Source organism: Lissotriton helveticus, chromosome 1_1 (assembly GCF_964261635.1).
Source record: "Lissotriton helveticus chromosome 1_1, aLisHel1.1, whole genome shotgun sequence".
NCBI lineage: Eukaryota > Metazoa > Chordata > Amphibia > Caudata > Salamandridae > Lissotriton > Lissotriton helveticus.
Window position 1 is genome coordinate 1,193,349,838 of NC_136057.1, and position 15,650 is coordinate 1,193,365,487.

A 15,650-nucleotide genomic window follows, 5' to 3' on the forward strand; every position below is an offset into this window, starting at 1 on the left:
TGCGATGTCAGAGCAGACTGTAATCTTCGAGTATACATTAGCATTATTTCCATACTTCAAAATCACTGGATGAAGACATTTTCACATAAATAACTGCAAATTTATGCTTCCAAGCCCAGCAACTTTTCTAGCAGTACACTAACTGAAGTATTAAATATCGATTAACAAAAAACTGTAAAGGTAAATACATAGAATATAGATTTAATGTACTTCCGTCAACAAATATGTAGTGAAATAAAGTGATAAATACAGTTTGTTTAAATAACAGAAGTACGAACTTCTCAATGCTCATAAATCAGCATCCCTGCTGTAAAATTGAGTCCTGTTTTATGCAAGTAAGCAAGAGGCAGCATAACATTTGAGTGAAAATGTTGACAGTTAGCTCTACCTAAGGCAATTAGGATTCAGGTTGTGCGACTGAAAAAAAAGTGGAAGACCTGTGCAAACGGTGACTGGAGTACAAGAGCTGTGAGCAAGCTGGAGATTCAGTCTGGTGCAGTTTTTAATGGGCAAGGTGCTTTAGCCAAGTCCCTGGTGGAGACCAGAGGCCACTGCTGTGTCAGTTGTGCAGACTGGTAAAGTACTTTCTTTAAGGCCTGGTCAGCTCCGTGTAGGTATTTTACTGTTTGAGTGATTGTTTGAGGATCCCTTGAGTGTAAGCATGCTGTTCCCTGTTTGCAGGAGCAGATTCTAGCCTGGTTCCAGAAGGCCCTGAGCTAGTGTCAGTGCAAATTTAAAGTAGACTTGCAGTGGCTGAAGGTGTGCATCGTGTCTTCCTTTAGTTGGCCACACAGCCTAACAGGAACTTCTCCTGCTGTACTTAGCCAGGGTGCTGCATGCGCGTTGGGAAGGAGTATGCCAAGGCAATGTTTCAAGAAGGTTCCCTTGATCCTGCTACTGAAAGCTTTGCCCAAATATGGTTGTGGTTTGAGCTGTGTGTAACTATTTACAGTCCTCCATGCATTGGCACAGAACTTCAGAGAAGCCTTGTCCTCTAGGGATGAAATTTGTTTCAACATATTACTGATTGTTCTGTGAAACGACTCAATGGTGGGCATTACGGACCATAGCTGAGGTAGCACGAGCTGATCAATGGAATCTTTGAGATATTTTTTGGCTACGGAATGCGGTTTATTAATTTCCAGGCAGATGTTGCGATTGATGCTGTCTGGATCCTATATCACACGATGACAAATGCTGGTCTTTTGGCTATTGTTAGTTTGGCAAGACCACGTTCTAGCCTGACCTGGGTGACCGAGGGGTATCTAGGCAGTTAGAAAGTTCCCCTACAGATTTTAATGATAGTATTGTTCAGAGTAATTGAGGCCCTTCCCAGAATGAGTTTGCTTCTGTATGAGTTGGAACAATCTTCGCCCTAGCTACTTCCACAATGGAGCTGTACGATAGCCCATTCAGGTCCCTGAAAAGTAGCCTGAGGCTCCCTGCCCTTTTCTCTTTATTTCTTCCCTGTATGGTTTGGAGTTTCTTTTATTGACAAGTATCAGACTGCGGTATTTGTATTTGGTGACTTCTTCGACCTTTGTGGAATTAAGGAATCAGCCGATTTTACAACCCGTTTTTCTGCAGCAATTCCTGATTCTACTTTTCTTGGTGTTGTTTGTTAGTCTTTTTTTGATGAGTAGTCATGGGTGGCATTTAAAAGGCACTTCATTACCACCTTGTTACAGCTGAACAAAACCAATTCATTAGCATACAGCAAGTTTGAAAGAGGAACAGGGCTGCATTTCGGGGTGTGTGAATTAACCAATACTGGGGCTGGGGAGAGGTCTGGCAAAAGAGAGACAAAGCATCAGGCCAAGACACAACCCTGCATATCTGCAGTGTTTAAGTCGAGTCGTTGGTTGTAGTATATATATATATATATATCTATATATATATATATATATAAATATATATATATATATATATATATATATATATATATATATAATATATACATATATATAGATATATATATGTATGTATGTATGTATGTGTACATATATATATATATATATATATATATATATATATATATATATATATATATATATATATATATATATATATATATATTACCTACTGGCGGTCGCCAGTAGGCAGTTATAGTTAGGATTGATTTCCATAGGGAATCCGCAACATTCTATTGGGAATAACTTTGGCGCAGATTGAGGGATCTACCTGTAATTTTCCTCAAATTTGCCTCGCGGTGGTCCGCTCCTTCCCATAAAGTTTGGGGGGGATTCGTCAAGCGGGGGTCGAGATAAAAGGGGGGTCCTAAAACGTGTTTTTCCCATGTTAATTTCCATAGGGCGGTTGGACTCACAATGGATTCCCACGAAACTTGGCAAAATTGTAGGGACTCGTATCCTGATGTGCCTTTGCTATGTCTCAAGATATGTGATCCAGTGGATTTTGAGTAATTTAGGTTAAAAAAAATATATATATCTATAGGCGCGCCCCGGTACGCGCACCGGGGAGCGCTCCCGGCGCGAACCGCGAGTTCGCACGCGGAAAGCTGATTGGCTCTCGGGTGTCTGTCAACATTCGAAACAGTCCGGAGCGGCCGCCATCTTGTGTCTCGGTAGGATCAAGACACAAGAGGTGGCAAAAACAAAGGGGTAAATAACCAAAAGGGGGCAGGGTAGACCCCCCTAATCCCCTAGGTTTGATGTGGGGGCCATAAAAGGGTCCCGCGGGACAAAAAAAAATAATATTTTTTTTTCGATTTTCACGGGGGGCGCCCTGTACGCGCACTGGGGAGCGTACCGGGGAGCGTACCATGGGGAAAAATAGTGAAAAAAATTAGTGTAAAATAATCATTTTGAGTGATCAGAGGTAGGGTAGCTCTGAAAAGAGCTTTTGGGTTCTGTGGCTGATTTAGGTACCTACAAGTACATCCCACACACACCCACACGCACACACCCCACACACACACCGACACACACCCACACAGACACTCCTCACACACACACACCCACACATCTCACACACACACACACACACCCCACACACATAACCCTAAACCCCCACACCCACACACTCCCCACACACACCTCACACACCCACACCTCCACCCACACCCAAACACCCAACACACCCACACCGACACCTTACACATCCACACCCACACCCACACACCCCACACACCCACACTCACACACACACCTCACCCCCCCTCACACACACGTTACACACCCACACCCCCACCTACATCCACTGACTCCCTATAAGTCACCCACACTGCCTTACTTACCTTTCTTTCCTGTTTCACTCAGACCCTTTCAGTCACTGTTTCCTTTACTCTCTCTCTCTTTTCTGTCTGTCACTCCCCATGTCTTACCCTAATTCAGTTTTTTCACCCTCTTTCACTTCTCTTTACTTACACTCACTGCTCTTTTCTCACCCTCCCTCACCGTTGTTCATTTATCCCAGTTCCATCACTACCCTTCTTTCCCCATTCTTTACTGTCCTTCCTTTTTCTTTCAACACCTACTCACATTCTCCCAGTACCTCTACTTTACTCTTCTTCGTCTCTCTTCCCTAATTTCGCTCCCTTATTCATTTTCCTTTTCTCAATAACATCCTAATATACCTTCTCTGTTTTTTACTATGTAATAAACAATTCCTCTGTGTTGCTCTCTCTAGCTCTCTTCCTCTTAACATTACTCTCTCTGTGTTCTTCCCTCATGCTCACTCCTTCATTAATTTTTTTCTTCTTTTTTTTGGGTGCGCGCCCCGGTGCGCGTACCCTAAGGAAAAAAGAATGACAGAGATTCTTTAAAAATATAGGTTTATTTTTATAAATTAAAGGTAGTTCTAAAAAGAACTGTTTTTTTTATTCTTTTTGTTGTTTTATATTTTTTTATTTTTTTTGAACATTTTTTTACTTTTTTTGGCTTTTTTGAACACTTTAAAAATAAATTTGTATTTTTTATGGGGGGGAACAAAAAACAGGGAATTGTAAACGGCTCAACTGGAGCAAAAAAAAAATCAGGAAAAAATTAGGGTTTTTTGGGGCAATTGTGGTTGTCACCAGCAAGAACGATGGGCTTTACGCTCTGCTCACCATAGCTGGTGGTCTTACCGCAAAAAATACAAGTCACCCTAAATTCACCAAACCGTGGTTGGATGATTGGCATCGTCGCCCGTGTGTCTGGTCCCGATGGAGTGGGTTGCTTTCTTTTGGAGGTGCTCGCTGAAGATTGGGAAAGGTTACTCGCCATTTCTCTCATCTCTGCAGCAGCATAGTTCCTGGGATGCTTGCGCTGCATATGCCTAATCATGGTATAATTACCAAATTAATATTTCCTATTAGGGTTCCCCCTTGAAAGTTCCATGCCACAGATTAGGCAAGTCACCTTTGGTGCATTGACTTTCTTTTTGCCCTCTGGAATAGAAAAAAACTCCCATACTATGTGCTCCTTTGGCCTATATGGGGTATTGTCTTCTTGGAGGAATGTCCTTCTCCCCTCCTCATCCTCCTCCTCCTCTTCTTCTTCCTGACCACCAAAGTGATGTTGTGGTGGTCCTCTTGGTGGTGGTGGTGGTGGTTCAGATGCTCCAGCTGCTGCTGCTACTGTAGCCAGTTTAAACTAGAAAAGATTAGAGACAGATCTCCAAACAGGTCTTCCTCAGTCAATGGACAAAGTCAGAATAAGGAAAAAAGGTGGGGCTTTCATCATTTGGAAAACAAAACTGTTCTGGACCAATTAAAATTGTTATTTTCAAGTCACATGATCCGAGTTTTCATCATTTGGAAACCAAAACTGATCTGCACCAATGAAAAGTGTTATTTTCAGATCACATGACCCGACGCCCCGGGGCGCGTAGCGTAAGCGCGTCAGGACGTTGCGCGATCGTATGCGCCCGCGTGCTTCCGGTGTCATCAGTGATGTCATGAGTGATGTCACTGACCATGTCATGAGTGATGTAATATGTGATGTCATCAGCAGTGCATTGCACGCGCAAGTTATAGTGAGTCCAACTAACTTTAACGTGGGAATTTCAATGGTTTTATGCGAGTAAAACTTCCAGCTAACTATAACAGGTGTGAAACCTATGGTTTTTTCAGTGAATTTAATAGGTTTTTTAAATGCTAATTCCTAACTATAACTGGTGTGAAACCTATGGTTTTTTCAGTGAATATATATATATATTACCTACTGGCAGTTGCCAGTAGGTAGTTATAGTTAGGACCTAGCTACCATAGGAAATCTGCAACATTCTATTGGGAATAACTTTGGCGCCGGTTGAGAAATTTACGTGTAATTTTCCAAATTTTAGGCCAGCTTTGCTGCCCTCCTTCCATGAAAGTTTTGGGGGGTCCCAAACGTGTTTTCCCCATGTTAATTTCCATAGGACGAATAGACACGGCTACAGCCCGAAACGCTGAACGAAATTACACCAAACTTTGCAAAATTGTAGGGACTGGTACGCAGAATGCCTTTTCTATATTTGGTGAAAATTGCTCCAGTGGTTTTTACGAAAATTAACTTTAAAAAAATGTATATATCTATATGCGAGCTTCAAGCGCTTACAGGTACGCGTACCGGGGAGCGCACCCGGTGCGCTACGGGAGTGTGCGAGCGGAAAGCTGATTGGCTCGCGGGTGTCTTTTAACATTCTAAACAGTCGGGAGAGTCCGCCATCTTGTGTCTCAGTAGAATCGAGACACAAGAGGTGAAAATAAAAAGGGGGAAATGATTCAAAGGGGGCAGGGTAGACCCCCCTGACCCCCTAGGTTTTCTGAGGGGTCCTAGAAGGTTCCTGAAGGGCAAAAAAACTTTTTATTTTTTTTAAATTTTCGCAGGGAAGCGCTGGGTGCGTTCCCATGTACACCTCCCGGTACGCGTACCCTGAGCGTAGCACAGGGAAAAACAGTGAAAGAAAATAGTGTAAAATTAGAATATGGAGTGCTTAGAGGTAGGGTAGCTCTAAAAAGAGCTGTTGTGTTATGTGGGTGATTTAAGTACTTATAAGTAGGTACCGATGCAGAGTCTAAATTCAAGAGAAAGACTCTGTTCCCCTCATCTGAGAAATGTACACCGTCTCCTCTGTAGATATCTTGCATGTTGTAATGCAAGTTATTGTGGAATATGGAACTCATACCATAGTCTCTCAGGAAAGCAGAAACAGATCCTTTTGGGACCGCCTGAGACAGCCTAGGGGGTCAGGGGCACTCTACCCTGCCCCCTTTTCACATTCTGAACTATTATATTTCACTCTCTTCTGTAACTACACAAAATGGCAGCGATAGGGTGCATCAGAGACAGACAGTGAGAGAAAGGAGGCCGGAGATGAAGAAGAGATGTCAAATACACATTGGAGATAATATAATGGGAGAAGGGAAGTAAATATGAGTAAACTTACTATGTAACATAAAAATGTTGCACTCTATACTATAAGTCTCATTTTATACTACAATCACTTCGCTACAACCTCATAAATTAAAAATAAAAATGAATAATGTCTCCAACAATTTTTAATTTCTAAATATAAATTTATTCTTCTGAATTTTCATAATTTAAAAAAACTTGTAACATGTCCTCATCAGGAATTTCGTCTTCAATCATATCATCAGGAATCTCCTCATGAAAAGTCTGCAATGATGATTCTTGTAACTCTATGGTCTCCAAACATTCGATAAATTCGCCGTCAAGAGATTGATAAAAAAAATCATTCAAGTCATCTCCTCCTTGTGAAAATATTTCATTATTGGTGCTGTCAATTTCAATAAATGTAGTGGATAATTCAGAAGAAATTTCCACGGTCTCATCATTGTGATCCATTTTATTTTGAAATTTTTTGCTTTAATTGCAGAAAAAAATAATCACTTTCATTTATCGTTTTTAGTAATACATAATATAAAACTAACTTTATCAAGTATTTAGTTCTTTCAAATTAATTGGGCAGTGTATAGTATCAGGCAGGAACTAGAAATATAAAGCACTGCATGTGATGAAGCCTATCTTAATCCATAACTACATCAGAAGTACTGTAAATAACTAACAGAAAACATTTTTCAAATTATCTTAAAGTGTACAACATAGTTCCTCTTACAAATTAACAACTCACCTTTTTGAAAGTAGGAGAAGAGTTAGTACTGTGTAAATCAAACACCAGAAATTGAGCACCAGAAATTCCTCACAAATGTACCTCAGACCGTAGTATCACAAAATGGCCGTGTTTTCCTCTCATTTTAGATATATACATAACCAATCAAACTTCATCACGCGCAAATACAAAACCAAAGTAACATTTTAATTGGTTCTAAATTTCAACACTTTCAAATGTGTTTTCCCCATGCAATTTTCCATAGGACATTTAGACACGGCTACAGCCTGAATGGCTGAACGGAATTACACCAAATTTGGCAAAATGGTAGGGACTGGTAGGTAGTAGGGCCTTTTCCATATTTGTTTAAAATTGATCCAGTGGTTTTTATGAAAAGCAACTTCAAAAACACATATATCTGATTAAGCGCGCTTCGAGCACTTACCGGTACGCGTACCGGAGAGCGCACCCGGCGCACCACGGGAGTGCGGGAGCGGAACGTTTATTGGCTCTCGGATGTCTGTCAACATTCCAAACAGTCCGGAGAGTCTGCCATCTTGTGTTTCGGTAGAATCGAGACACAAGAGGTGTTAAAAAAAGGGGGAAATGTTTAAAAGGGGGCAGGGTAGACATCCCCTGACCCCCTAGGTTTTCTGAGGGGGGCCTAGAAGGACTCAAAGGGCAAAAAAAGTTTTTTAAAAAATTGAAATTTCGCGGGGTAAGCGCTGGGTGCGTTCCCATGTACGCTTCCTGGTACGCGTACCCTGAGCGCACCACGGGGAAAACCAGAGTAAAAAATTAGAGCAAAATTAGAATTTAGAGTGCTTAGAGGTTGGGTAGCTCTGAAAAGAGCTGTTGTGTTATGTGGGTGTTGTTTGTACCTACTAGTAGGTACCGATGCAGAGTCTAAAATTCAAGAGGAAGACTCTATTCCCCTCATCTGTAAAATGTACACCATCTCTCCTATAGATGCCTTGCATGTTGTAACGCAAGTTGTTGTGGTATATGGAACCCATACCATAGTCTCTGAGGAAAGCAGAAACAGATTTATTCACATGTTTCCTTGCTTTCTCAATTTGTGGACAAAATTGGTTGGACCAGTTCCATTTTTGCCTTTGGCATACATTAGAATATACCAAGGCAGTTTTTGGAAAAAGTGTCATCAATTGCCCAAAGATGTCCTTTAAAAGCATTTCCAGACCTACCCCAGTCAAAGTGCCCAGGTCATTTCCACCACGGTGCACAATTATGAGGTCAGGGTGTGGTAGATGCATAAAGGATTTTACCAATGGTATCAATTGGTGACATCTCAATCCTCTCTGGCCAATCCACATAACGTCCACATTTGGTAAATCAAGGTTGGAAATACCTCTGTTACTTGCATATTTTTCACTCCATTGAACAAAGCTATGACCCACAATCCAGACTTTTGGCATCTTCAAGGTAGATGTGGTTGTATTCAGATGACTTGTGGAAATGAAATGGCAGTTTGAAAGTAGGAGTTATGTAAAAAAAGTGGTTGAGATTCAGTGCCCTTGAAAGAGAAGAAATGATTGGAGATTTTTAAAATTCTCCACTGAAAATTAGGGTGCATGCTTTCGTTTTTTCAAAAAGGAATTTTAATGGTTGAGAAAAAGTCATTGAAAGAAACATTGCACATGATTAGCTAGTATATTGAGAGGTCAAACACCCTTGCTAGATTCATTTGCAACATAGTATGATGAACGTTTCAACTGTGTGCTGAGTTGGGTGGGAGTTACCATGGTAACAGGGTGAATGAGCACTGGGGGGGATGGGTGAATATTATGTGAGTTTGAAAGTGTTGAAATGGAGAACCAATTAAAATGTCAGTTTGGTTTTGAAATAGTGTGGGAAGAATTTTTATTGGTTAAGTCCAGGGATATGTGTGAAGAATTACAGGGAATCAGGGCCATTTGTAGTTGCAGTGTTGGAGGAGCATTTCAGAGATTCTGCTTAAGAAAATCTGGTGTGTGTGACTGACACTGTTCTAAATCTTCTAAAGCATTTTTAAAGGTGAGTAATGATTCATTTAATAAAGATAGACTGCTGTATGCACTATGGGGAAGACTAAGAAGCATATTGTTCTTCTTTATTCTTGCATTGTGTGTCATGTTTTTTTGTAATGCTGGTAAAAAATGTAATGGTGCATATTGGAAATGTATTTTGGAAATGAGTTAGGTTTCTACCTTGTTATGTAGTGGTCATTTAAAAGGGCTGTGCTCTGTGTCAAAAACGATTTACTATGGAAAATGTTTTTGGGTAAAATGTCTGGCTTTAAAATTTGGGGCAAGGATCACACTGAGTATCTGTGTAAAAGAAGAAATTATATTTTCACATTTTTAAATGATGTTACCTGTGTCTGCTGACAGTTTGCCTCTCTTAGCTTAAAGGGTACTCTGTGCCTGTGTCTCATGTCAGTCTGGTAAAGGTTTTCTGGTAAAATGTCTGGCTTTTAAATTTTGCTCAAGGATCACACTGAGTGTCTGTGTGAAATAAGGAATTATATTTTCAAATTTTTCAATAATGTTACCTGTGTCTGCTGACAGTTGGCCTCTCTTAGCTTAAAGGGTACTCTGTGCCTGTGTCTCATGTCAGTCTGGTAAATTTTTTCTGGTAAAATGTCTGGCTTTTACATTTTGGTCAAGGATCACACTGAGTGTCTGTGTGAAATAAGGAATTATATTTTCACATTTTTCAATAATGTCACCTGTGTCTGCTGACAGTTTGCCTCTCTTAACTTAAAGGGTACTCTGTGCCTGTGTGTCATGTCACTGTGGTAAATGTTTTCTGGTAAAATGTCTGGCTTTTAAATTTTGGTCAAGGATCACACTGAGTGTCTGTGTGAAAAATGGAATTATATTTTCACATTTTTCAATAATGTCACCTGTGTCTGCTGACAGTTTGCCTCTCTTAGCTTAAAGGGTACTCTGTGCCTGTGTCTCATGTCACTGTGGTAAATGTTTTCTGGCAAAATGTCTGGCTTTTAAATTTTGGTCAAGGATCACACTGAGTGTCTGTGTGAAATAGGAATTATATTTTCACATTTTTCAATGATGTCACCTGTGTCTGCTGACAGTTTGCCTCTCTTAGCTTAAAGGGTACTCTGTGCCTGTGTCTCATGTCAGTCTGGTAAATGTTTTGTGGTAAAATGTCTGGTTTTTACATTTTGGTCAAGGATCACACTGAGTGTCTGTGGAAAAAATTGAATTATATTTTCACATTTCTCAATAATGTCACCTGTGTCTGCTGACAGTTTGCCTCTCTTAGCTTAAAGGGTACTCTGTGCCTGTGTCTCATGTCACTGTGGTAAATGTTTTCTGGTAAAATGTCTGGCTTTTAAATTTTGGTCAAGGATCACACTGAGTGTCTGGGTGAAATAAGGAATTATATTTTCACATTTTTCAATGATGTCACCTGTGTCTGCTGACAGTTTGCCTCTCTTAGCTTAAAGGGTACTCTGTGCCTGTGTCTCATGTCAGTCTGGTAAATGTTTTCTGGTAAAATGTCTGGTTTTTAAATTTTGGATCAATGATCACACCAAGGGCCAGGTGTAGGTAACTCATTTTTACCGACTCTAAAATACCGATTTTTACCGAATCGGTATTTTAGAAAAGGGAAATGAGATGTAGGTCAAAAATCGGTAAAAAATACAGATTCGGTAAAATTCGGAAACCCCGACTTGGTATTTACCGAATCGGTATTTACCGATACGGCAAATACCGAATCGGTAATTCACATGCAATCCTATGGGCCCGGAGGCCCATAGGAATGCATTGAATCTACCGAATCGGTATTTACCGAATCGGTAAATACCGATTCGGTAAATACCGAGTCGGGGATACAAAATATCAGGCAGTTGATGTTAGCCTCCACCCCGCCCCTCAGCCAACCAACAGAGCAATAGACCAGTCCTGTGGATCCACCCTACCCCACAACCAGGAAGTGGCCACACCCATGCAGGTGCAGTGTACCTGATCACACAGGAGAGCAGTTACACAGAGACAGGCTGGTATGAAACAGAGCCCTGCAGGACATACAAATGGATCCCCAAGACTCTCAGAGGGAAGGTGCAGAGAGGAAGAGGAAGATGAAGTTCAGCACTGGTGAACTTCAGGTGCTGGTGGAGGAGGTCGTCAAGCACTACCCAAAAATCTTTGGAAAGCAGTCCCTGCAGGTACCAGAGGCAGTCAAGAGGAACACCTGGCTGGGGATCCAGACCAAAGTTCACGCTATAGGAGTGACCACCAGGGAAGTGGACGATCTCAAGAAGCGATGGTACGATCTAAGGATCATTACCAAGAAAAAATTGGCTGCAAGAAGTAAGGAGGCCAATGCTACCGGAGGAGGGAAGAAAAGGGCACCGGCTCTCATGGACCAGGAAGAGCTTGTGGAGTCCACACTGGAGCCAGAGTGCGTTGTGGGGATTGGTGATGCAGACAGCTCAGCCCGAGCTGCAGCAAAGAAAGGTAAGGGACATGTCCATCATCCCACACCCCCTGTCTCCCCCAATGTGGCTATGAGTTGAGGAAATCCAGTACTGACTTCAGTATTCACCTGCAATGCATTATCCGGACCCGGTAGCGATGGGTAGGCACAACGGGCGCTGACCAAGGCAGACTGAACCATAAACCTCTATGGTTCCCCCTTGATGTCAAGCCTACCGGGTACTGTTGACACCTGCACACTATAAACAGTAGGCTGAAGCAGTGCCGTTCAGGTAGTACAACTGATGAGTTTTAACAATAACTGATACTTTGATAGGTCATGTTTTTGTGATAGTAGTTAATGAATAGGTCCTGAAGAATCGCGGACAATGCGCTAAGGCGAGAAACATGTTGACCACACTGATTGCACGCTAGTCTTGTATCGTGACTTGGAAACCTAAGTTCCAATGATTACAGACTACCTCTAGTTTTTACTTGTGGCAGAGTACCACCAGAATAAATTGCTCTCCGGTACCTTGTGCCACATTTTATCCTCACTCACACTATCCACTTCCTCCTGGCCCCTCACCCACACTTCACCCATAGGCAGTTGGATAAAAGATCTCCGTTAAAAGAGCCCCTCTTTGAGGTGAGCCCGTTGGACATTACACCGCCTGTCCAACGAGGAGCATTGCCAATGATGAAGCATGATACTCGCAAGGGTGTGTGAGGCCACTATATCCAACAAATTGGATACCCAGGGTAGTCCTCCACCGAGCACTATCCCTACCACTCCCGTGACCGGTTTATCCATAAAGTCCCTTGCCGAAGCTAAGAGAGGCAAACTGTGAGCAGACACAGGTGACATTATTGAAAAATGTGAAAATATAATTCAATTTTTTGCACAGACACTCGGGCCAGATGTAGGTAGCCAAATACCGGTCGGTAACGGCCGAAAATCGGTAATTTCGGCCGTTACCGACCGGTATTTGGACATTGAGATGTAGCTCGCCCAAATTTTACAGAATCGGAAAAAATTCTGATTCGGTAGATTACCGGCTCAGTAAATAATCCGAATCGGTAATATTACCGAATCGGTAAAATTACCGAATCGGAAAATATACCGAGTCGGTAAATGTTCCGAATCGGTAAAATTACCAAATCGGAAAATATACAGAGTCGGTAAATGTTCCGAATCGGTAAAATTACCGATCCGGAAATTAAGAAATGGAAAAAACGACACCATCGAGATGCAGGTGAGCCATAATTTACCGAATTTCACCAACATTCGGTATTTATGAATCGGTATTTAACATGGATTGTAAGCAGGTGGTAATCAGGTGCAGCCTATAAAAAAGGGCCCCAAATGCAACACTGGAACCAGAATGGTGGCTTTCTACGTCATAGCAAGATGGCTAAGGCTACAGGCAGCAGGTGAGAGGGAATGGAGAAGGGAGGAGCAGGTCTACAGGCAGAGGATTACACTCTTCCAATTGACAGAGCCAGGGATACTGCAAAGATACAGACTGCACCCTGAAACCATCATGGACCTGATCAGGGACCTGCACCCACTCCTGGACCACCCAAGACCAAGGGCCCACGCCATCCCACCCCATGTGCAAGTGCTCTGTAGCATACACCTCCTTGCATCTGGGAGCTACCAGAGTGTAGTTGCTGCGGTAGGTGGGGTGTCCCAGAGCTGCCTGTCGCGTTAATTTAAAAAGAAAGTTCCTGGATGCCATGATGCAAAGAATGGAGCATTACATCCACTTCCCAGACACTGATGCGGACTTGCTCAGGACCAAGACTGACTTTTACCTCATGGCAAATTTCCTACACGTGATTGGCTGCATTGATGGGACCCACATCCCCATTTGCCCCCCAGCTGCCACTGAGCACATATACAGGAACAGGAAGTCCTCACAATGTACAAGCAATCTGTGATGCCAAGTACATTATCACCGATATAGTGGCCAGATACCCAGGAAGCACCCACGATTCATACATATTCCAAAATAGTGCGATCTATACCCGCCTGACAGCGGGTGAATTCGGGGAAGGATACCTGCTAGGTAAATAAATGGGTGACACTCCCTTGATAGATGAAGCAGACGTATGTCAATGTGTGCCTCTGAGTAATGTATCTTTTCTCTTTCACATTAGGGGATAGTGCATATGCACTCCGTTCCTTCGTCCTGACACCCTACCTCAACCCCACAACCCCCAGCCAGAGACGTTACAATGTGGCACATAAATCCACCCGGAACATCATTGAGCGCACCTTTGGGCTCCTGAAGAGCCGGCACAAAAGTGGGGGGGCACGGCAGTACTCACCTGTAACATGCTGTAAGATAATTGCTACCTGTGCAATGTTGAACAACCTCGCAACTAAGAGGGGCACAGAGGTGGAATTGGAGGACTATGAAGACCATGACGATGAGCAGGCACTACCAGCAGCCAACACAGTAGGAGTACCAACACCCACAGACGGGAGCCAGAGACGGGCAGAAATCACACACAACTACTTCTGAGTAAGTATAGAGACAAAGCACGTGTTGTACTTCAATGCACGTAGTTTATTTTGCACTACGTTGAAATGACATAAGCCACAAAACACACATACTAGTGTGCCTAGCACTACTGTGTGGACGGGGGTTACCTCACCCTCACATGTCCATCTGCATATGGCAGACTCACTGCTTGCGCCCATGAACAGCCACACCTGATGCCTGAGGTTGGATAAGTTCCGAGTCTGCTGTGTCAGCGCCGGCACTCTGGCGTCTGCTGCTCCTCCTTACTTCAGGGACAGGGGTGCTGCTCCTGCTACTAGGGGTATCTGTGTCCCCGACAACTTCTACTCCTGTGGTGGCGGACTGGTTTGTCAGCAGCACTTCAAGTGCTGTAGTGACTCTCCCCATCCCCCGGGAGAGATCAGTACAGCAGTGCACCAGCCCCTCCTGCATCGCAACTGAACGGCGACACATCAGTGAAGTCGCAGTTGCAAGTTGGCGCATTCCCCTTGTCTGCTGGTGCGTACGATGGCTCTCCCTGCGCCTTTGTGCACGGTCCTCTCGTAGTTCCTCACACAGTGTCATCACACCCTGAGACATGTCCCTGACTCCATCTGCCATGTCCCTCATGCTGTCTGCCATTGATGCTATTCCCTTGTTCATGTCAGTGAAATATGTGTTCAAAAGGCGCATTTGTCTGTGCACTGCACTTATTCCTTTTGCCTGCAGGTGCATTAGGCTGAAGCAGTGCCGTTCAGGTAGTACAACTGATGAGTTTTAACAATAACTGATACTTTGATAGGTCATGTTTTTGTGATAGTAGTTAATGAATAGGTCCTGAAGAATCGCGGACAATGCGCTAAGGCGAGAAACATGTTGACCACACTGATTGCACGCTAGTCTTGTATCGTGACTTGGAAACCTAAGTTCCAATGATTACAGCCTACCTCTAGTTTTTACTTGTGGCAGAGGACCACCAGAATAAATTGATCTCCGGTACCTTGTGCCACATTTTATCCTCACTCACACTATCCACTTCCTTTTCTAGCAGTACACTACCTGAAGTATTAAATATCGATTAACAAAAAACTGTAAAGGTAAATACATAGAATATAGATTTAATGTACTTCCGTCAACAAATATGTAGTGAAATAAAGTGATGAATACAGTTTGTTTAAATAACAGAAGTACGAACTTCTCAATGCTCATAAATCAGCATCCCTGCTGTAAAATTGAGTCCTGTTTTATGCAAGTAAGCAAGAGGCAGCATAACATTTGAGTGAAAATGTTGACAGTTAGCTCTACCTAAAGCAATTAGGATTCAGGTTGTGCGACTGAAAAAAGAGTGGAAGACCTGTGCAAATGGTGACTGGAGTACAATAGCTGTGAGCAAGCTGGAGATTCAGTCTGGTGCAGTTTTTAATGGGCAAGGTGCTTTAGCCAAGTCCCTGGTGGAGATCAGAGGCCACTGCTGTGTCAGTTGTGCAGACTGGTAAAGTACTTTCTTTAAGGCCTGGTCAGCTCCGTGTAGGTATTTTACTGTTTGGGTGATTGTTTGAGGATCCCTTGAGTGTAAGCATGCTATTCCTTGTTTGCAGGAGCAGATTCTAGCCTGGTTCCAGAAGGCCCTAAGCTATTG